Source organism: Macrobrachium nipponense, chromosome 29, assembly GCF_015104395.2.
Source record: "Macrobrachium nipponense isolate FS-2020 chromosome 29, ASM1510439v2, whole genome shotgun sequence".
In the NCBI taxonomy this organism is placed as follows: domain Eukaryota; kingdom Metazoa; phylum Arthropoda; class Malacostraca; order Decapoda; family Palaemonidae; genus Macrobrachium; species Macrobrachium nipponense.
Genome location: NC_061092.1, coordinates 43,751,328 through 43,776,906, shown reverse-complemented (window position 1 = coordinate 43,776,906; position 25,579 = coordinate 43,751,328). Strand labels below are relative to the sequence as shown.

The window sequence follows — 25,579 nt, the reverse complement described above, 5'->3', positions numbered from 1 at the left end:
CGATGAAGTATTTTTCACCTATGAATAATTCTTTTTAAATATCTTCTTCCTGTGACTGTTTTTTTTTTTTTTTATTAGGTTTCCAATGCTGATTTCTTTCATTTTCCCTTTATCTTCCTCCTGTGACTAGGTTTTCTAGTTTTCTGTAAAAGAAAACTATTGTGCCGGTTTTGTCTGTCTGTCCGCCCTCAGGTCTTAAAAACTACTGAGGCTAGAGGGCTGCAAATTGGTATGTTGATCATCCACCCTTCATCATTAAACATACCCTTTGGCCTCAGTAGTTTTTACTTTATTTAAGGTTAAAGTATTTTCATTGGCCGCGGTTCATATTGAAAACTCGATTGTGACGAAGTTTCTTCGGCGCATTTTTACTTTTTTTTTTTTTTTTTTTTTTTTTTTTTTTTTATCGTGTTTCTAATACTGGTTTCTCTCATTTTCCCTATTTCTCTTTCATCAAGCAATTACTTTATTGAAATAATTACTACTTGATTAATTGTCTTTGAGTCACTCCCTCTCTTTTAACAACTGACATTTGAAGCTTTTTTTTATTATCTCCCTCTCATTAAGAATGACCGTCATCTAATAGCACTTTTCGATCTGTTTCTCTTTTTCTGTGTGATTCAATTATTTTGAGCAGATTTTTCTAACTTTTAGTCTTCTCCAGGAACTTCTGGAAACATTTTTACCTGATGCCTTTTTCGTTTCTATATTTGGTTTAACCATACAATATAGATCTCGAGCTTTTTTGCAATTTTTTTTACAAGCATTAACTCGGTTTTATCGCAAACTTCCACAGCTATTTCACAAAAATACTTTCCATGATGGTTTCTAGTTGAATACAATTGTCTGTTCTGCAAATATATCGAAACATAGCGGCCCATAAGGATCTCGGTGACTTTGTAACAACGAACAATTCACAAACTCAAAATTTCCTCCTCGCAGGAACTTTAAAGGGAAATTAATATTTACTTTTTTATGGGCGAAAATAATGAATTTTGGACAAGAAGGTATAAATTAACGTTATTGTTTGAGAGCAGCTTCATGTTGAAATAAAAAAAAAGATGGAAAAGAACTTTTGCTGTTAAGAGAGCTTGACATGCATAGAGAATTCATTCTAGACAAAGCACTCATTCATAAATGTAATATCTGTTTAATAAAGTGGTGGGGATTTTTTAGGAAGTTGGGGATTATATATATTAAGTTCTTGCTCTGATACCTGAGAATTAACCACACTGACTTTATGGAGGTTTTGGTGCATTTCTTGTGCAGTAACTACGTGCTCTTGCATTTGGAGGAGGGGGTTCTCCGGGCGTGTGTGCATGTTTGCGTGTGTTACGGAAGGGGATGGGGGTGGGAGGGGGGAGGGAAGGGGGGGAGAAGACCCAGTTGAGAATAGATGTGGGGCAGCAACACAATCAGTCACTGTTCTAGCCGAGCTTGAATTATTTATTATGAAGTTTAGTTCACCATACTTACTGAGGCATAAAGGCAACGACTTGAACGAAAAGGGACTTTTTTAAACTGTATACTTTTTAATTGTAAGCCTTAATTTACTGTAGCCACCAGGAGTGTGTGTGAGGAAGGAAGTCTCGCTGTTACTTCATTTCTTTGGTTGCGAAGCTGGTATGGGAGTACTGTGAAGGAACCACTCAACGCTTTCCTTCTGTCCTTCTCAATAGTTAGAGCACAAAAGCACATATATATTATATATATATATATATATATATATATATATATATATATATATATATATATATATATATATCACACATTATCGTCCTGTCGTTATTTCTGAAGATTTGCGGATATCAGACTAAACTTAATTTTGGGCAATTTAGAAGGGCTGAATCTTACACACATGTGCAGTGATTTGTTTTGGAATCTCAGGAATGCACGCGTTCCTGGTAATGTGTCTGGATTTATAATGAATGCGCGTAATTTTGGTGATTTGTAGGAGCCGTCTTGGAATGCGCGTAATTTCGCTGATTTATAGCCACCTCTTGACGAGATATTTACTGAATTTATTATTATATTATTATTATTTATTATTATTATTATTATTATTATTATTAATTTTATTATTATTAATTATTATTATATTGTATTATTATTATTATTATTATTATTGTTGTTGTTGTTGTTGTTGTTGTTGTTGTTATTATGATTATTATTATTATTCTATTATTTTATTATTAGTTATTGCTGTTTTTGTTAAGAAATTCACAATCTCGTGAGATACAGTTTCTGTAATAAAAATCCACAATTATATCGTGAACTGTATTACTATGTAACAGACAAAGTAAAGATCACCATTTACGTCAAAAAAACTATTTTATTATTATTATTATTATTATTATTATTATTATTATTATTATTATTATTATTATTATTGCTAAGAAATTCACAATATCGCGATAAACTGTTATGTAATAAAGATCCACAATTATATAAAAACATTGTATGAATATTAATACACTTAATTCATATAATAGTATTTGTTATTATTGGTTTCAGATAACCTCTATTATCGATGAAGTTATCAGCAATATTTTATGCTGTTATTGATATTATTTAAGTGTTTACTGCCGCCAACGAAGATGGACGTAGGTTTTACAATAAAGTGTTTGTTTGTTTGCCTTTAGATAGGGTTACTGATTCCTCTCAGTAGTTGTTTGGATATGGAAGCTAAGAGTGATGTAAGACCTGCTTTGAAAGATTTGTAAATGTTGAAAAATTTTATTTTCGTTATCTGCGAAGTAAGATCATTTTCTCTTTTTATTTCAAGGAATTGTTTGAAAATAACATTCAGCCATTTTTGTGTCATGATTATCGCTCATCCATTGATGTATCCTAGGGATCAAGTTACAGAATTCCCTTGACGTTAGCGGGAGTGTTAGATCTGATTACCTTCTTTTTCATCATCGTTTTTCGTTATTAATGTGCTTGTATTGCTGTTGAAATAGTTATTTTCATGATATGACTTCTACTGTCGTATGATCCGTAATGTATGAGTAATTTAAGAGGTAATTAAGAATAGAAAGATGCTCTTTTTTTCTTATTAGGCATTTTTCTTATTAGGCATTTGTTGCTTTATTGTAAGTCTGATAAGTAAGTATATCCTAGTTTTACCAGACCACTGAGCTGATTAACAGTTCTCCTAGGATTGGCCCGAAGGATTAGTTATTTTTACTAGGCTAGAAACCAACTGTTCACCCACCAACGGGACTTACAGCTTATTGTGGGATCTGAACTACATTATATCAAGAAATTAATTTCGATCACCGAAATAAATTCTTCTGATTCCGCGTTGGCCGAGCCGGGAATCGAACTTCGGACCACCGGTTTGGTAGTCGAGCGCGAAAACCACTCGTCCAACGAGGAAGTATTGTAAGTCTGATAAACCAGTGATGATTTCTGCATGGCCGATATAATCGAAAACACCCAACAAGGGAGTAGATGTTTTCTTCTTCGTAAATATTCGGTCTGAAATTTCTTGTTAGAAGTACTTGTAGCGCTCCTGGAGAATTACGGGGCGAATTAGTGAGTGGAAAGGAAACCTACTTAAAATAAACTGATCGTTGGTTAATAAGAAAACCGACCAAGTAAAATCAGACGAACTAAATTGATGAATACGAGATGATTCATTTGCAGCGAAGAAAATAATCAACTGCTTCCAAATGAATAATGAACAGAGGAAAGCGTGCTTCAGGGTAACAAAGGGTATGAAGTACAGGATAAAATGTGATAACGTTGGTTATATGGTCACCATTCATAAGGTAATTTAATATGGCACTTGACATGACCATTTCTGTGGGGAAATGCATATCAGATATTCCCGGCACTTTTTCATACCTAACTGAAAGAAGGGAATGTGGATATCTAAATAAGAATATAATGAATAAATAAATACTACACAAATAGATAACCTCCTGAATATCTTAAAAAACAAAAAGTTAAATGTATCTTGCCAGTCGTAGCACGAGGAGATATTCCTCATAAAAGATGAAATACAGATATTATTGCGGAGACAAGGTTCCAAAGTGACCTGATTTCGGGTTTCTTGAAATGAAATGCAATAGAATATGAAATTCAGGCCAAAGTCCAGGAACTGAGACCTACGAGGTCATTCAGTGCTAAAATTGAAAGTAGAAAGGTTTCAGAGGTCAGGAGAAAAATCTTGCAGTTTCGCTATGAAACAACTATTGAGAGTGGTTGGACAGTACGACGGAAGAAAGAGAATATGAACGGAGGTACAGTAAAGGGAATGGAAAGGATTGCAGCTAGTGGCCGAAAGGACGCTGCAAAGTACCTAAGTAATGCCTACACTCTACTGCGTGAGGTGCGCTGGCGGAACTGTTCCCTACGGGGGCTTAGTAAGAAAAAAAAAAAAAAAAAAAAAAAAAAAAAAAAAAGAAAAAAAAAAAAAAAAAAAAAAAAAAAGCGTTTGTGGGTGGGGGGAGGGGGTGTATGGCGCAGTTTGGTGGAGTGGAAGACACTCGTACAGAACCAACCTCTCTGGGTAGATCTGACCGTAATATATTAGATGGAAGGGGGTGTTCATACAAGCAAACTTCAACAGTTAATTAATAAATAATGAAGCAATAAACATTGAATCGATTACTTAATATGCTATTCTAGTCATTAATTAAAACGCAGGAGTACTTGAGCAAATCATAGTCAAAATATTAAATCGATACATAGATACAGAGCAACATTAATGAACGGATACATATACATGGGATGAAATGAATAAAATGCAAAGTTCCGAATGATTTTTAATTACATCATGTTCACTGTCGACTCTTGGTACAAATGCACCGGAGGGGGTCATCTTAATTAGATTTTCGCTTGTTCTCCCGGATGGACGAGAAATTGTGTCCGATTCTGCGTCCGGAATCCATTTCATTGACTCTACTGCCGTGTCCGAATATCCTTTTATTTGTGTTACGGTTTGGTTGTGTCCGTATTTGCTTGTGTTTGGTTTAGTTCTTGGTACATAATGCTGACGGTTTAGTTACATCGGAATTCACTCGTGTCTATTTCATTGGCGACTTATATTTGAGTTCATATCTTATTCACTTTATATTTGAATTCGCGTCCATCTACATTATATTCGAATTCACGTCTGTTTACTGTATGATTGATTTCTGTTCGTATTTGCTTCTATTTACTCAATGTTATATTCGAATACGAATGCATTTCTGTTTACGGATAATTTGTGTATGAATTCGTTTTCCGTTTTCTGAAAGATTTATTTGTGCCCGATTGACCTTAAATCTTATAAGTCACTTCACTGCTTATCTGTGTCTTTTTCACCTGTACATTACTATGCACCCATACGGGGTTAGTGCCGTCAGTGCACCTCATGTGCGGTGCACTGTAGGCATTTCTTAAGGTTCTTTGCAGCGTCCCTTCGGCCCTAAGCTGTAACTCCTTTTATTCCTTTTACTGTACCACCTTCCACCTTCCACTTTCTTTCATTTTACTCTCCACCTTCTTCTAAGAACTTTTTTATAGTGCAACTGCGAGGTTTTCCTCCTGTTACACCTTCACAACCTCTTGCTCTCGGCTTTTCTTTCAGCACTGAATGACCTCATAGGTTACAGCGTTTGGCATTGGGCCTAAATTGTATATTCTGTTATATTCTATATTACTTTACGATTTAGCTCATCATTTTCTGTTGTCAACAAATTCCCATTGCGCTGTGTCTTAGGTTTGTTGGTGTTCGCAGTTACGATATACTGTTCTTAATCTTCTGCTATGAATTGTTGTGCGCAGTTTTAACTCCTTTTTGATACGCTTGACTTAGTTTTGAATTATAGTGAGCAATTATTATTATTATTATTATTATTATTATTATTATTATTATTAATTATTATTATTGTTGTTGTTGTTGTTGTTGTTCAGAAGATGAACCCTATTGAATTGAAACTCAAACTTCCAAAGAATATGGTGTTCATGAGATACGAAGTAAATCTGTGACTAGTAGTGTTTTTGATAGAAGCTTTTAGTAACTGATCTGTTTTTAGTTATTTACTTTACTTCACAATGATTAATAGTGAGTTAGAGTGCCCATTGTTGTACTTCGGAGTTAACGTGGGAGTTAACGTGAAATGTTTACTTGTGGGATTTGACTCTTAAATCTCGACCTCATTGTTACTCCGGAGTGGTATAGGTTTTAAGGGTCGGTGTTAATTTTGGATTCCATGTTTTATTATTGTACTGTGGTTCTCATTTTTCTGTAAAAGAGAACTATTGAGATTGCTATTTGTCTGTCCGTCCGCACTTTTTCTGTCCGCCCTCGGATCTTAAAAACTACTGAGGCTAGAGGGCTGCAAATTGGTATGTTGATCATCCACCCTTCAATCATCAAACATGCCAAATTGCAGCTCCCTAGCCTCAGTAGTTTTTATTTGATTAAAGGTTAAAGTTAGCCATTAACGTGCATCCGGCACCGCTATGGGTCCCAACAATAAAGAGCCACCACCGGACCATGGCTAAAAGTTTCACGGGCTGCGGCTGAGAGTTTCATACAGCATTATATACGCGTTACAGAAAACCCGATTGTGCCAAAAACACTTGCGTATTTTTTATTTTTTTATTGTCTACTATTTTATTGGTGGAATTTAGTAGATAATTTTGCCTTGAGGTCTTCGTTATGACTGTAGTGAATGTTCATTTCTGTCCAAAGAAGATTCATGATATACGCGTTTAAAACTACAAAACTAGGTAGTGTTGTCATAATAACAGTAATGATAAGTAGTATTAATATTATTGTTAATAATGATAATATTATTAGCACATATTCATATGAAAGTACATTAATTGAACAATGTCTTGCAAATCAAGGTTTCAGAGTCTAGACCACTCATAAGTCTAAATAAAAAGGTTCCATAAAATTAAAATAACCTCAACTAAAATACGTAAGAAAATACTAAATGAGCGTAAAGCTGCATCAAACAAAAGTTAAGTATAAACACAAATGAATACCATCTACCTACGTATGTTCCTGAATAAGTAATCATCCAAAGTACCAGGGGTGATTATGCGAAACATTCCCCCCCCCCCCCCCCACCCACCCAAAAAAAAAAACGAGGACTATTTCCACGGATGACTAAGCAAACCTTTTGATTAGGCGAAATATTTTCTCCCCTCCCCTAAAAAAATATATAGTAAAGATTACATTTATTTCCACGGATGATGAAGCAAAAAAAAAAAAATCAGAAAAAAATTAGATTTATTTCCACAGATGATTGGGGTAAACATCCCGTACAAAAAAAAAAATTAAAACATTTCGTTTATTTCCACAGATGATTGAGGTAAACATCCCGTACAAAAAAAAAAAATTAAAACACTTCGTTTATTTCCACAGATGATTAAGCGAAACATCCTCCACAAAAAAAAAAGAAAGGTGAGGAATATTTACGCTCGAAACCATAATAGGGAAGACCAGTGTCAACAGGGAAGATTGACACCGAAGGCAGCATCTGAATATTTCAGTGGATATTTCAGTCAGGCATAATAGGTATAGCGTCATATATTTCTGAGAGGCCAATGAAAATGTAATGCCTATTTGGGAACTCCATTTAAATGTTGATGTTGTTCCCGCGGCTGGTGGGAGGCCGGTGAAGTCAGCTGGAAGAGCGTGGGAATGAGAATTCCGGAGGAATTGGGAATTAGAACATCGGAAGAATTGTGAATGAGAACGTTGGAAAGAAACGGAATCGGACCGTAGGTCAGAGGGTCTAGCTATCGGAACGTTGAAATTACGAAATTGGATCGTATGGCTCAAGATAGACAAGACATGTGAACGTTGAAAATGAAGAAATCAGATCGTTTGTCTGAAGATGTTAATGCAAACGTTAAAAAAAAATTAACAAATAAATATAAAAAAAATCGGATCGTCTGTGGGAAGGTATCGCTGTCGGAATGTTAAAAAAGAAGAAATTGGATCGTCTGTCTGAAGATATAGTTGAAACAAATGGGAAATCGGATCGTCTGTCGCAAGATCGAAATAGGATCGTCCGTAGGAAGGTCTGATTATTAGAACGTTAGGAAAAGGACAAAACCGGATTGTCCGCACGAAGGTTTAGCCATCGGAACGTTTATAAATACTAAATTGGAACGTCTTTCGGAAGATATATTTCTTAGAACGTTAAAAAACGAGAAATAAGGTCGTTTGTTGGAGGATCTAGATGGAAACGTTAAAAAATATAAAATCGGATCCTCCGACGGAAGGTTTAGTTATTAGAGCGCTGGTTGAAAGATAGGAAGGTCTAGCTATCGGAATGTTAAAAAAACGAAACATTGGGATCGTCTGTCGAAAGACCTAGATAGAACCGTTAAAGGAAAAAGACAGCTAGATCGTCTGTAAGAAGATATAGTTAGAAGTAAAAAGGAAAAAAATGAAATCGGATCTATTGTCGAAGGAGCAGGGCATCGAAATGTTAAAAGAATTAAAAGCAGATGGTCTGTAAGAAGAGATAGTTATCAGAAAAAAAAAATCATACCGTCTGTCGAGGATATAGTTATCAGAATGTAAAGGGGACAAATTCAATCGAAATCGGATCGCTTGTTACAAGATCTAGTTATTCCAATTTAACGAGAAGATCCATTTAATAGAATAACGGAAGAATCTGGTATAAGAACGGTAGCATAACTAGATAAATGAAGAGTTAGAAATGTTGGAAGAACAGGAAATCCTAACATTGGAAGAGCTTGGAATTCGAACTTTGAAAGAATAAGGAATGCGAATGGTAAAGGACCAAGGAATTAGTTTATTGAAAGAACTAAGATTTAGACGGTTGGAAGACAAGACATTTGAAAGTTGAAAGAACAGAGAATTAAAACTTACTGTGAAAACAGCGTAAAAAAAAGAAAAAAAAAGCAAGGAACTGAGACGTTCCAAGAACTAGGAATTAGAACAATGGAAGAACTGGGATTAAGAATGTCTCGGAGAACTCATGACGAGCTCTGAATTTGAATGTAGAAAGAACCGGAATAAAAAGATTGAAAGAAAATGAATGAAAACTTCGAAAGAGTTGGTTAAGAATTCTGGGAGACTTTCGAGTGAAAAATGATAGAAGTCAGAATAGGGAAAATGCCGAAAATAATTTTAAAATCTCGGATGTTTTAGGAATTACAACTCTGGAAAGATGTTGAATAGAAGATGAGGAGAACTAAGAATTAGAACGATGACGGTCCTGACAGGGACAGTTCTAAAAAAAAAAATAATAAATAAATAAACAACTAGGGTTAAGAATATTTTTGCGTAGATTATAGCTTAAATCATTACCTTAGATATTCATTTATGGTTGTTATTATAACTAGAATCCGTATCCATAATGTTTAGTATATACAGTACATGAACACGCACATATTGTCATGTGTGTGTGTGTGTACTTGCGCTTATGTTCGTATTAAATCTAAAATTTTAGGGATTAGTAATGAAGATAACTTGGTCAAATACACAATAGTCAAGGTCTTCAGTTGTAAGACAACCTTTGTTTAACAAAGCGCAAAGGGGATTCACATTTACACTGCGCAGTAATAATACCGCAGTATTCAGTGATGAGTAAACTTGAATATTTGTTTACCTAAGAAAGGGTGACTTGATGGACTTTAGCGAATGGACCAGGAATGCTCTGTAATATAAACGTGGTTGTTAAGGCATCTACTTGAGCACAGTAGTCTACAGTCTATAGCTTCATGTTCTATATTAGTTTATACCTCTACGTAAGAAATCTTTATTGAATATTCGCGTCAGTTTACGAACTGAATATCGTGATGTCCTTTTGAAGATATTAAGTATTCTCTCTCGAGAATAATTGTGTCTACTTACCCATGGAATATTGTAATGAGTGTCCGTGGATGTTAAGGAATAGGATATCTTAATGTTCAAGTTGGGTACAACAAGATTCTGTTTTTATTTACGAATAAATCATCGTAATGTTCTTTGTGAATGGTAGTGTGATACGCTCTTGCATGCCTGTGGGCACTAAAATTACCGTGTGAGTATGAGTTGTTTGCCATGGATTTGCTTATTAGTCTCCTATTGATAACATCTGGGACGCGATAACATTTTCTTCCGTTTGTTTGTCTGTATCTTTGTCTGTACGTCCGTCAGTGTTTCTGTCACGCTTGCCTTGTCAGCGCAACTTCTCGTACACAGTTGAAGGGTTTTAAGTCAAACTTGGTACAAAGATAGACATTTTTGGATAGACGTGGACGAGGGTAGATCGTTTTTATTTGTCCGTCTGTGTGTCCGTGTGATTGTTAAACTTATCTAGTCATGAAACTGGTCCTAAACTAAGGAATTTTATTCACAAATGAAAAAATATAATAATGACTACTGACCGTTTATTTGTTTGTCTGCTTGTATCCATGAAGAGAGATCATCCAATGTGTCTCTTTGTCCGTCTGCCTGTCTGTCTGTGTCTGTCCGCCGCTTGTCTGTCAAGTTTACACTGTCATATCTGTTGCTGTACGAGTGATGGATTTCAGATATACTATGTGCTATCAACCTTTGTGAGAACCATGAGTGTCTTCTTGAATATTGCATCAATAGGAATTCTGTCAAAGAAAAATGGGTCCGTTGGGGCACATTTATTGCCATACCAATATTTTTAGTCTGCTTGTTTATAAATGAGACCGTATAATGGACCTTTGTGAATGGAGAAGTAAAAAGGTCGCGTGCTCATGTGAACATTTTATATGTTTTCGCGAAGGATATTCTTTTGACTCTGGTATCTTTTGTCGTGAAAAGATATATCAGGTTTATGTCTTGATTTTATGGGGAATTAAATGCTTATTATGTACTGGCTTTATCCTTCTTATTTTTGGGCACTAGTCAGTTGCAGGATGATAAATAAAGATCAGGTGGAAAACATTCAATATATCGAGTCACATATTAAAAAAATATAGTATATTTTTAATTTTAGGATCAAGCTAATGTGGTGGTGTTTGATTTTAAAAGTCATTTATGAAAAATACATTAAAAGGTAATCGATAATGGCATATCACATACATTGCCACGATGATGAAGATGGGCCTGTTGCAGCTCTTAACACATGTATACCGGAATTCGATAGGTGTATTTATGTATAAGTGGCAATAGACTTTTAATCCTTTCGTGGTCAGATGGCTGACGCGACCTCTTTCTGATACTCCGGAAGCGGGTTCTAATTCTGCCACGGACGTCAGATTTGCTTCATTCTCTTTCCATTGGAATCACGGGCTTTGTAGTGACATGCGCACCCAAAAAGTAAGAAGAAATCGAGAGGTTAAGAGGGCATTGTGGTTATTACAATTACGTATTACATAGATATATGAAATTAGTTTCTGCCTGTACACCGGTTTACATTTAATCAAAAACGTTGATAGTAATTATATTGCTTATATTTCATATGTTATTCCTGTTATTATAATTCTGCCATTACTGATATTAATAACAATGAAATAGAAAAAGTTATTGGGTTGATTAATATCCTGGTATCAAGCGTATTTTATGAACATCATTGTATGAACATTATCAGGCTGTTACTATTCACAATGTTACTGATAATTATTACAACACATCATGTAATTTCGAACTAAAAGCGTATTAGGTATGTGTAGACTGCCCAGAGATCAAATTATAAATTATTACGTCTTCCGCTTTGAAAAGTTCAAGAAATCAGCATAAAGTTTTGATCGGGTCGAATCTTAAAAGAAAAGTTGGTATCATTCGGAGAAATTAAAAACACAATCCAAGAAAAAAAAAATAGAGTAAAGCATTGTACTTTGTGAAACGAGATGTCTGGCTAGTTTCGAAGATAGAAAAATATTGTTATTTGTGGAAATTATCAGAAGATGCGGGAAGTTTAACCACTGACAAATAATGCTAGGCTATTTGAAGTATATCTATGCAAAAAAAAATTGACGTTTGACTCTTAAGAAAGGATTAAACAATAGAAAAATTAAGGAGGAAAATGAGGTTGGAAAGAGTGAAATATTATACTTTGTCAGATTTAAAAAAAATATATACAAAGGAAACATATTTAATGAATTAAGAACATATGTTAGATTTTTAGCACTTTTAGTTAGATCAGGTCACTACCTGAATTATTGACCACAAAGATCAGTCAGACACTAATGACACCAGCTTCCGTGGCTATATGTTGGATAAGGGAATAGGGCTAGTAAAATTTTAGCATAAATGTATAGTATTTAGACAATGGCAGCAGACCTTAAAGGAATAATGGGTGGGAAAGAAGCAAATAAAAAATTCACAGAAAATATTACTTTTAATATTGAATTAATTACTTACTTGATTCATTTAATTATTTATGTGTAACAAAGATGGCGTACAGGTGAGAGATTACACGATTGACCATCACAAAATCTTCAACAGTAAAATAGAGAGCAACATATATTATATATAACTGCACAATGACATTAAATATTCCTTTGCTTAGAATAATCATTTGAAAAGATAGATGTTTGCGAAATGACAGTTGGCAGACCAAAATAGCTGAGGTAATTGTAGTAAAATAGAATATGTAAATCATGGAGATATTAAAAGCAATATTAAACTTTCGAAGGGGAGGTTTAATAAAAATCGCATGCCTTAAAAACCCATGAAAGAAGTAAAATAACGTATTATATACAGTTTATGACATAGAAAATGTTAAGAATATTCTCTTTTATGAAACAATCCAGATGAGCTTGTAATATTGTGTAAAGAGGAGTATCTATACAGCAGAAGAAACTGTGAAAGTTAGAATGACAAACGGCTAACAAGAAGCAGAAGGAATAACAGTTGTACTATATGCACCCACACACACACACACACACACACACATATATATATATTTATATATATATATTATATATATATATATAATATGTATGTATGTAATGCATGTATATCACACATTACCGCTGTTGAAAAATAAGGTACGAGATTTCGAAACCGGTCAGGAGTTACACCACGTTTTTCAGTTTTCACTTGTGGTAATGTGTGATAAGCGAACCACGTGGTTTAAGTAATTATAATCACACACATAGAATATATATTTGTATAAGTATATCGGGTGGTTAGTAGAACTGCGGTAGTCTTAGCCAGTTTGGAGAATAGCTTGAGTCTAACAACTTTCCGAAACACCTGCCAAGAGCGGGTCGATTAATGACCTTTAGCCGCCTGAAATACTCTCTCTCTCTCTCTCTCTCTCTCTCTCTCTCTCTCTCTCTCTCTCTCTCTCTCTGTACACACAAACAATGTATATATATATATATATATAGTATATATATATATATATATATATAAATATATATATATGTGTGTGTGTGTGTGTGTGTGTACTTATGCATCAAGCTACAAATGTCCCTTAATATCCAATTCGCTTTACCTCGGAATTAATGTATTTTCATATATGTTAACCGAAGGGGAATTTTTTTTTTAGGTGATATTAATTTCCCCTCCTCGTGGGTTCGAACCAGCGCCCAGCGGGCAGAGGAGAAATCAGTACTTCAGTAATGTTATCAAACTCGGCCAACGGTGATGTGAATAAAATTCATATGGCTACGTGAGGTAAACGTTCGCCTTTGTGAACATGGCAGAGGGGCTTGGATATCGATTCTAATTACAAATACCTGAGTTCGACAGTGGTTTGTAATGTCGGAATCGGTTATCATAATACCCCTCACTCGTTGGCTGAGTCGATAACCTCACTGAAGTCCTAATTTCTCCTCTATCCGGTGGGCGCTGGTTCGAACCCATGAGGACGAAATTATTATCACCTAAAAATTCCCCTTCAGTTATATGAAAATATATTAATTCCGAGGTAGAGCGAATTGGATATTAAAGGACATTTGTAGCTTGATGCATGTATATGAATCACGGTGATGTAAGGAAATTCATATATACATATATATGTGTGTGTGCTAGTGTGTATGCATATCTGTATGCTATGATGGTAGCTGAAAGGCTAAAGAATGGAGAGGCACTAGGATCTGATGAGATTGCAGTTGCAAAAGGGATGGAGATAGGTTCCAATAAAATGGATGTCATGAATTTTTACTTCGCGGAAAAGTGACAGGTAGTTGTAAGAATGATTGAAGCAACATCTGTGATATGGGTTTTGATTAAAAACGAATGATAAAACGATTGACAGAAAATAAGAGCGGTACGGGTAAATGACAAAGGAGATAGAGAGTCGTAGGAGGACTGTGCCCTTTTGAACAGTAGTGTGAACAACTGTTAAGTAAAAGGATGAAGCATTCTAGCTTACACATACATCTAGAAATAATTCATGATAGATTGATGGTGAAATTTGGATAGTATGTCCAATGTGTAATGGTGAAAGTGATTTGTTGAAAATCACTTAAAGAGGGTTTAATGCACATCCTTGTTTTAGACAATGGATGAGAGAAGTGAGGGAGAGAACAGAGAATGCAGATGCAAGATGTGAGATGGGATAGTTATAACTAGAGTTCAGAGTTCAGACGATACAGAGTTGTTTCTCAATAATGAATAGAAACAACCGAGCAGGTGACTTACTTTTAAAGGTTTTAATTAGCAAGGTTAGAAAGTGTAATGTGGATGCTTGTAAGGCCAGAGTTGTAACGGTAGATGAATGAATGGCTGAATAGAGCATTACTACTCATGGGGTGCATGAGAATTGATCATATTAATAGAATTGAATTGCTATTGTCCTTCATCCAGACCGACAACATTCACAATTAAGCATTGAAAGTGCACATCTAGCCAAGGAGACAGGGGGTTGCTATGTGTTTTCCAGACACGTGTAGATGAAACCACCATAGTAAGTAAGATCTATCAAGGCAGCTGAAGAATGGAGCCACTGCTGCGACAGATATGAAATCGTCTGCCACCCAACTAACGTGTAGATATTTAAGAGTAAATGCAATGGCGTATACTAGGATTTAAAAAGGGGATAAACAGGTGTGAATCACAGAATAGCCAGGGAATTAACAAGAATTCTGTAAAGGGTTTGAAGATAAGAGGTAGGTCTATAGATGTAAAGGATACAATGGACGAAAGGATTGTTGACCCAACTCCTCTGTAAGGAAATTACGTATGGATGTCGAATGCAAATGATTGAAAATTTTGGAAACAGTTCGCATGAATTGTCTGGGATGTTTAATTGAAATTAAAAAGTTGTGTGGGATGAATTGTCGTGTAGTTTAATTGAAATTAAAAAGTTGTGTGGGATGAATTGTCGTGTAGTTTATATGAAATTAACAAGTTGTGTGTAAGCAATGTACAGGTACGACGAAAATTATTTTTAAAAAGGCGGTTAGCCTAATGTGATGGAGAACAATTCCTTGGTGAAAAATACAAATAATTCTTCTGTTTAGAGAGAAGACCGACAAAATTCTCACTCACTAAGTCGCTAGACAGTTTGTTAGTTGTGTTGAAACGGTACGGTCTTGATGGCTTAGGGATGTCATCCCCACCACAGTGGTGCAGTATTCAGTTACGTTTGTTAGACTCGTGGATCATTCCTGGGCCTACCGCCCACCAGTCCACCCGACAGCTAGTGGTGTCTGCTGGGATCTAGAAAAAGGGCGTGGCTAGCAGTCTCCTCCTTACAGACTTTTGAGAAACAAGAAGGCTGTACCACTGTAGTAGCACCCCTTCCATATGGAAGTAAATGCCTTTGAAGACTATCTGTTTGTCTATCTGTTTCATAATATTATATATATAGTATATATATATATATATATCTATGATATAGTATGTGTGTGTGGTGTGTGTGTGTATATGTATATATATTATAAACAGATAGACAAACAGATAGTCTTCATAGGCATATATATATATATATATATATTATATATATATATATATATATATATATATATATATATATATAGCTTTTTTTTCTTGTGGATGAGGTAGCAGCAGAAAGGTACGGGTGAACTGGTGCGCGGCAAATGTGAGCCTAGTTCAGCACCGCTCAACCACAGATCGCATCCTGGGGCAGATTGCACCTTCCAGAGATGGGCGATGGGGTTGCCATATTCCTGCTGTAACTGCTTAAACAGCAAACATTTGAGAAAAAAACAAACACGAAGGCTAATCGACGTGCGCGATTATATGTTTATATTTCTGGAGAGAGAAAGTCAGAGATCCACATATTTTTGTGGAAACGATGAGCCGTGATTTGTTGAATGGAAATGTTGCCTTTTTTCACCCATGTAGATACTCTTGTTTTTTTTTCTTCTTCTTCTTCTTCTTCCTACGTAACTGACTTCTTGAATGAAAGAGATGGCTCGAATGTTTTTACACATTCTCCCGCTTGAATAAAGGAGTGAAAAAGAGATTTTCTTTCATGACTCACCTGTAATTAGTCAAATGGAAATGTAAGCTTGGCTTCCTATATATTTAACGCGCAGAAAAAGATAAAACCCTTTCATCGTCTGTGTACACTGAAAATGAGAATTATTCTCATACATTTTTCCCGACATTCTGAATGTATGAGAGCCTGGTGAAATTATTCGCTAATCTTGTATTCTTGGGTTACTCATTTGTATTAATGTATGAGGCCGTAAATTCACTTCGTTAATCCATGGAATAAAGTGTCCTAAAGTTGCTGTTGTGCATTGTACTGAATTTTTTCCTATATTTTGTAAATTGTGGATTCTATTTATCTATTTCTTTCCAGGTTGATATTTTCATACATACTAGAGATAGCAGTCATTCCATACATACATACATACATACATGCATGTATATGCATGTGTCTATATATATATATATATATATATATATATATAATGTGTGTGTGGTCAAGTTATTCATATATACACATATGTGTGTAATATTAATATTTACACAACTGTGGATCACATAGTACACATATATATATATATATATAATATATATATATATATATATATATATATATATAATATATAAAACGTGATGCTATGTATAAATAAAGGTAATGCCACGGAGGAATGCCACGGAGGAATATATATATATATATATATATATATATATATATTATATATATATATATATATATGTATGTATGTATGTATGATGTATGTATGATGTAGGTGTATGTATGTATGTTTAGTATGTATGTATGTATGGTATGTATGTTGTATGTATGTATGGTATGTATGTATGTATGTATGTATGTATGTATGTATGTATGTATGTATGTATGTATATGTACGTACATGCTTGCTCAGAGAGAGTGTGCGCATTATTATTATTATTATATTCCGAAGATGAACCCTATTCATTGACTTGACGTTCAAGCTTCCAAAGATATGGTATTCATCAGGGAGAAGTAAGAGGAGGTAAAGGGAAATACAGAAAGAATAGCTATCACTTATTAAGGAAAAAAATTGAATTAATTAATAGAGATAAAAAAAGTATTGAAATGCAAGGAGATTAGTATTAGGAAGCCATGCATTGCATCTTCGCTTGAACTTTTGAAGTTTCAATTTCACGGCATCCTCTGGGAAGCTGTTCCATAGTCCAACGGTGTGGGGAATAAAGGTTCTCTGGAGCTGAGAAGTTCGACAGCAAGGCACGTTTATTGCATACAGGTGGTGCTGATCAGCGACTCTGGTTGCCCTCGGCAGGCAATGGGGATCAGGAATCAGTTGAGAATATGAAAGAGTTCTGTTAAAACTTGTGAAAAAGTGACAAACAAGAGACCATCATTCTGTCGATGGTCCATGTCATAACTGCTAATATTAGGAAACAGAAACCTACCACCATGAGCCAAATTATCCAAAAGAGATAAATGTACTATATACATAAATGTTTATTCGCGAACATTCACGAAATTAGTTACGCTTAAATTTTTGTTATTATACTAATTTTATTTAAAGGTTTCATGTTTACTAACATTTCACGTTGTGAATTTTAAAATATTCTCCATGACATTTCCAAAGCCTTCAAATGCCATGGCTAACTAAGAGTGCCTCCACATCGATTTTTTTAAATTTTATTTTTCTAAAGCTTGACCATCTTCACATTAGTCAGTTCATTCAAGAACTATTTTATAAGTATTTGCAACATTAGTCCACTCTCTTCTTGTAGCTCACGAGAATTTTTTTTTATTGTAGAGCTATGTTTTATTAATACAATCAATCTGTAGTATTATCTACGGTATAGTGAGTCCAAGGAGCATTAAAAATTATGCCCTGAATATTTTCTGGAGAGAGAGAGAGCGAGAGAGAGAGAGAGAGAGAGAGAGAGAGAGAGAGAGAGAGAGAAATTTTCGTATCTACTGCTTAGGCTTAATTTGACAAGTGAAAATGACAGCGCCATTTTTCATGTATTTCCCAGAAAAAGAAAGAGATTTCCACATCATTAGCTTATCTTTGATTTCGTAAATGCAAATGACAGCCTCGTTCCTCGCAAATTTGACTGGGAGTGAAAGAGGAATTTCTCATAAAATTTTATTGGGAGCAGAAGGAAAAACCTGCACCTCAAACTGAGGAATAATGATAAGTGAACGTCATATTATATATATATATATATATATATATATATATATATATATATATATATATATATATATATATATATATATAACGTTAATATTATTTTTCATCATGAGCTTTTTTGCTTTTATACGAAGGTGACGAATAGTTGTTAGCCTTCAGGGTTTCATCAAGCATATCGGATGATGTTGAAATCCCTGTGCCCTTTTTATTGTGAATGAGACACCCATTGTCATCCAACTACCAATTACATAATTAACAGACTGTCAGCATAGTACAATGGAACTGCAGTGAACCTGGATAGCTGCCGTTGTCTCTCAAAAGTTGAGCCTGAGAGAGGTGCTGCACACATACACACACACACAAACACACATATATATCATATATATATATATGTGTATATATATACATATTATATCTTATATATATATCTATAATATATATATAGATATATATATATATATATATTATATATATATATATGTATATATATCTATGATATATATATAGTATGATATCTGTATATATATAACATATATATTTTAGAGAGAGATAATATAGATATCTATATATATATATATATATATATATAGATATATATATATATATATATATATCTATAGACATATAACAAAATAGCCACACAATTTCACTACATTATATATATATATATATATATATATATATATATAGTATATATATATATATATATATAAGTCATATCACATTTCCGTGATTCATATACATATATCGAGCTACAATGTCCTTTAATATCTAATTCGCTCTACCTCGGAATTAATATATTTTCATATATGCTTAACCGAAGGGGAATTTTTTCTCGATAATAGATTTGCTTGGACCAGGGCGCGAACCTATGGATCCTTTCAAACCCAGGAACGTCAGTGTAGTAGGTAAAGCTTCACTGACGTTCCTGGGTTTGAAAGGATCCATAGGTTCGCGCCCTGGTCCAGGCAAATCTATTATCGAGAAAAAATTCCCCTTCGGTTAAGCATATATGAAAATATATTAATTAATTCCGGTAGAGCCGGGAGAGCGAATTAGATATTAAAGGACATTGTAGCTCGATATATATATATATATATATATATATATATATATATATATATATATATATACCTGCTACTCGTATAAATCTTCTATGAGACTGGATGGTTTAAGTTACAGCATCTTTAATTTCCAAAGAACAATTTACCGAGTAGTACTAGTTTCCAGGACACAAAGTCGTCTTCACGAGGTACCGATGCACTGACCTGCCCATTGATCTTCAGCTCCTCCTGCCCTTCCTTGGGATCAAGAAGACTACTGGAGGGGCAGGAGGAGCTGATGATCGACAACAGGTTATTATATATATATATATATATATATATATATATATATTATATATATATATATATATATATATGTGTGTGTGTGTGTGTGTGTGTGTGTGTGTGTGTATAGACGTCTGCATATATATATATATATATATATATATATATATATATATATATATATATATATATATATATATATATATACATATATATATATATATGGATTCCAGGTGAAGATATGAAAAGGCATACAGCAGGGCCCATAAAACACATCAACAAGGCCTTAGTTTATTAAAACGAAACGTTTCGCACATGTTCTCTGTGCATCTTCAGTCTGTAAATATAACATAAAAATCGTTGAAATTTACAAAAACTATTCTAAAAATAAATTTAAAAGAAAAAAGTTATTATTAAAAAGAATAAAAAAATAACATAACTTAAAAAGGTTACAGTAAAAAAGTCCCAGTGCTCACCAAACCATTCAAAGGAGAAAGAGTAAAACGAATGACCAAGATTCGACACCAACCTACGTCTTTAGTTATGCTATACATACATACATACTTATAGTATATATATATATATATGTATATATATATATATATATATATATATATATATATATATATATATATATATATATATATATATATATATATATATATATATATCCCGAGTGTAGCTGCTATCTCCTCGGGACCTGATGGAGAAGACTGTGTGTCTTGGATAGCTAGTGCTTACAAGAAGTTACAAGGATTAGGGTGTCTCAAAGCTGTGTTAGTCCATCTGAGGAGACTTCGTGTGCTCACTTATCTCTAGGAGCAGGTTTTGCTATTCATTCACAGTGTCTTAATAACTTTGTCTAGCTTTCTTTTAAACTCTTCCACACTGTTGCTGTTTACAACTTCTGGTGGCAGTTTATTCCATGTGTCACATATTTTGTATGTAAAGAAGTTCCCACAATGGGATGTGTTGTATCTCTTCAGTCCTAGTTTCCATCCATTATTTCTTGTAACTTAAACCATCCCATCTCATTGAAGCCTAACACGAATAGTAGAAATATAGAAATATGGGAATAGTAGGAGCAGGAATACAAGAAAGTTTGCAATTCGTTATGAATCTTAATTTCTATTGGAATATATGAAGGGTAATAAACTATGGTAAAACATATCTGCAGGAACCATTTTGTCTGAAGTATATTCAGCAAGAAACACGGGACTACGTTTCTGAATTTGAAATAAGTTATTCAGCAAGAAACATGGACTACGTTTTGAAATAGTTAGTCAGCAATAATGAATAGATACATTCAAGGGCAAGGAACTTTCTCTGCATAATGAATTCTATGAAGTGAAAGATCGCTACCTCAGTTCTTGTCCTTGAATGCATCTTATTCATTATTACTAACTATATATCTATTTCAAAGCGTATTCCGTGTTTCTTGCTGAATATATTACTACTCATTATTGCAGACAACTGTTAATGGTGCTTGCAGATGTTTTTTACCATAGTGTTAATACCCTTCATATATTCCACTAGAATTTACGGTCCCTGAGGAATTACAAACATTCTTGTATTACTGGGTGCATAATAAAACAAAGTTTATTGCTTCTGATGTATTCAATACAGCGTTAATTTGCCACTTCCTGCCATATTCCAAACCCCCTGTGCTTACTCGTAGGGAGTCTCAGTTGGTCGGGAAGTCCCGTGGTAGCATAATCCCATCTTAACCTAAAAGCATCTAACCAAGAACGGGACAAGGAACATAGTATTGAATGTTCTTTGGGGCGTTTTCTCTCGTCTTCACATGCTTCACTTATTCTGCTGTCCAACTTTTTTAACTTAACCTAGTTCTTATTTTCCCATTCATTTGAGACCACCAAATATTTTTATAAATTTTCTCATGTAATTTATCTTGAAGTTAAATGTCTCCCGGTCATTAGGTTATTATTCTTAAAGTCTTGCCTTGCAAGGTGAAGTCCATGACTCCTTAAATGGAATTGTGACACTCGCATCATCTCATTTCACAGAATAATAATAATAATAATGATGATAATAACAATAATAATAATAATAATAATAATAATAATAATAATAATAATAATAATAATAACAACAACTTACACCACATAAAATCCCCCTGGATGTGTAAATGGTCAATGAATACTCCTCTCTCGTTTAAAGGTATGTACTACTATAACCATTATGTATTCTTAAGCACAACCACCAGTAATTGTTTAGAATGTCATTTGAACTACTATGTATCTCCATCCATATTTCATAAATGTGTTGTCCCCTGGTACATGTTTGGATGTTACTTATAACACCTATTTTATCGTGGTATATTTAAGGGTATTATGCATTACACGTAGGCTATGATGCATTCAAGGATATAATTTATTACGCCTTCTGTATTTCATGCTGCACTGAAATGCGTAATATTCAGCATAATGTCTAACAAAACGCAGGGAAAACAATACTAAATACATCTTGTGATGAGGTGTATATAAATCATAAACTTTCCCCGGGTGGGTTGGGGGGAGTCTGCGAATACACAATACATTGGAATAGCTTGCATTTAAATGAAAATATACTGATCATAAGATTTTGGACGAAACATAACCAGAACTTCTCTTTATTCATGTGTGTAGATTTTTAAATATAATTTTTTATTCTAAAGAAAAAATTAATATTGCTTAAACTCATCTCAAAATCTGTTTTCTTGAAACACGTTGATAAATTATCATTTTTTAAAACTCAAATAGTCCCTAAAAACTAAAGTTAACCAAATCCTCCTGGATATAATTGCAACACTTCTAAACCCATAATTTTGCTAGATGTTTCAAGAACAAATATAATTATCACAAGTCTTTTGAGATTACGTTATACTGTCGTCATTGACCAAAAAACAAAAGTCTGTTTCATTGAGGTAAAAAGTTTACTTATCAGTGATAATCTTTAAAATGAAGATTTTCATTCCCAAATAGAAAAGTTAATTTATTATTGTCCATTTCATGAGGTAAAACTACGCTTGGTGTTTACGAGTTCAGGAGAAAAAGTTAAACTCGAAGAAACAATTTTATCGGCATTGGATCATGCTTCTACTTTTTCATGATTTATTTCTCGATATGTAACTTTATTACCAAATTTCTTTTTGTCCTGTGTTGTGTTTTACGTACGTTCTGTTTAATGCGGATACATTCTTATGGAACAAAACAAATGGTGAATGACTTCACCAGCAAAACAATCACGCAGTGAAATGCTCATGTTTATAGAAAATAAAAGAAGAAAAGTTAATAGTAAGGAAGCGTAACGGATTGCAAGAAATAAACGAAAGCAACAGAACGCACGTAAAACACAACAAAGAGCAAAGAGAAATTGGTAATAAAGTTACACATCGAGAAATAAAAACAAGAAAAAGTATGATCCAGTGCGGGTAAAATTGTGATTCTTCGAGTTTCACTTTTTCTTCTGAACTCGTAAACACCAAGCGCAGTTTTACCTCATGACTGGATACTACATGTCATGCAAAACGATTCTAAAAATAATGCTTTTTGTGTGTGTATGTGTGTGTTTTTTTTTCTCAGAAACATGGCAATAACAATAACCGCTTGACTTTATCTACCCTAGTAATATTGCATTATTTTGTCATTTAAATCACGAAGCTATGTTTTGTTAGTCTAAAATAAACTTGTTTTTTGTTTTTATATATAGACTAAACAGAAGGAACTTGGATTTTTATCTGAGGCAAAAATGAAAGTCTTCATTTTTTCTTAGTCAGAACCAATCATTTAGGTAAGTTTTTTTTTTTTTTTTTAGGGGATCTAGTATCTAGAATAGTAAATATAAGTCTGTTGTTTATGTAGTCCAATAATATATATGTTTTTGTGGTCTAGAGAAGATTAAATTTACGTTGTTGTGGTAGGGAACAAAAACAATAAATTCTTGTTTATGTTTTATCTAGAACGAAACAATATAGTTTTTAGTCAAGAACAATCTGGGTAGATTTATGTTTGAATATTTAGAACCAAATATATTAGGTTTGAGAATTTATGCGTAAAGGATTTTGACAGTTTTAGCTTAGAATATTACTTTTGACGATCAAGACATAAATTATTAAAAATAGAAATAAAACCACGTGGAAAAAAAATAAACAATTAACCAAATTTATTCATGTGAAATTTTCATGTGCTTTTAAAAATAATAAGTTTACTTGTGATACCAAATCTTTTTATTCAGAAAAAAGAAGCAAAACCATAAAAGGTAGATTAGAAAACATTCCATTTTAGAATGAAGTTAATTAACTTACCTGTATAAAGGTGTTCTTTGACGGATATCAAAGAGATCGTCAAAGTTTAATGTAGGAGATTGTTGCCAAAAGGTTTCGTTCGTTTTCACGATTGTTCATTCTTCGTAACATTCTTTTGAATCCTTATATTCAAAATTTAAACTTCGTTTTAGTTAGGTATTTTTAATAGTTTTCATAATTATCCTTGTGATAAGTTATGTGGCAAATATTAATTTAAGCAAATTATAATTTTTCTATTTAGTGCAGTTTACATAATCTTTATTAAATTGTTTGGAAATCATTGCGATCGTCAGTTTAAATCTTGTCAAGATTGACTGTAAATATCATATGAAGTCACTTTCTTCCGGTCATTCCAGTCCAAATTATAATTTCGTTGACCGAGTTACGACCACCACCTGTTGCCTGTCTCGAAAGGAAACAATTTTAGAGAAATAATTTCCCTCCCTGTCATTTTAGCTGCAACGTGTTCCCCCTTCTTAACACGTGGAATGCAACGTCAATTATTTTTATGGGACTCCTTCTGCGTCGGGGAACTGCGGTGGCGAAATGCACGTTCTTGACTTCGTCACCGACCGGGAGGGGAAAAGTATGCGGCTCGACGCCGTGAGGAGCGACGCGTCCGACGCTGGTTGGACCTGCCGCCACACTGACTGGTCTCAGGCGAGGTAACAGTGCTCTAACTCTCCACCAAGTACCTGCAATATTGCTTGTACATTCCATGTAGCACTCGGTCAACACCCACTGCCCCTCTCCCTCCCCCTACCTTCCCCCACCCCCAACCTCCAACTTCCCAGCTCTCTCTCTCTCTCTCTCTCTCTCTCTTCTCTCATTCAGGATCATAATGTTTGATGGTTGTATGTATTCTCTCTCTCACTCTCTAAATATATTCGAACTCCGTAAAAATATGCTCTCTTCTCTCTCCTCTCGTCTCTCCTCTCTCTGTCTCCTCCTTCTCTCTCTCTGTCTTATTCAGGATCATGTTTGATGGTTGCATGTATTCGGTCTCTAACTCACTTCTCGCTCTATAAATATATAATATTCGTACTCCATAAAGATTTATTCTCTCTCTCTCTCTCTCTCTCTCTCTCTCTCTCTCTCTCAATATGTTTGATAGCTGTGTGTTCTCTCCTACGTTCTCTAGTATTCGCATTCCATAAAAGTTTATACCGTTGCTCTCTCTCTCTCTCTCTCTCTGAACTCATACACAATGAATCCACGTTTGTATTAGCTATTGAATGCGCCAATAAAAAAAAACGTAATAAATTCAGTTCGTCGCAAACCTAAAACATTTATTTAACGGAATATGTTTCAGGACTTGAATGTTTAAAAAGCAAGAAATGACGATCGCCGCGCTAATACAGTTTCTTTTTTCGCTACGATCATTGCTTTCGCGTTTTTTCCATCGTTATTCTGACAACATTATTTTGTAATGTTAGGATCATCGCTATATTTTCATTTTAAATACAAT

General features: G+C 34.1%; 1 protein-coding gene across 1 annotated transcript in view; it reads right to left on the bottom strand.

The window, feature by feature from the left end:
- LOC135206253 (uncharacterized) overlaps positions 1 to 24,791 on the bottom strand; it is a 324,293-nt gene extending 299,502 nt beyond the window's left edge. The window contains exon 1 of the mRNA XM_064237641.1: positions 24,112 to 24,791. The gene's annotated coding sequence lies outside the window, so the exon portion shown is untranslated. The remainder of the gene's footprint in view (positions 1 to 24,111) is intronic.
- Between the last annotated feature and the right edge of the window lie 788 nt (positions 24,792 to 25,579).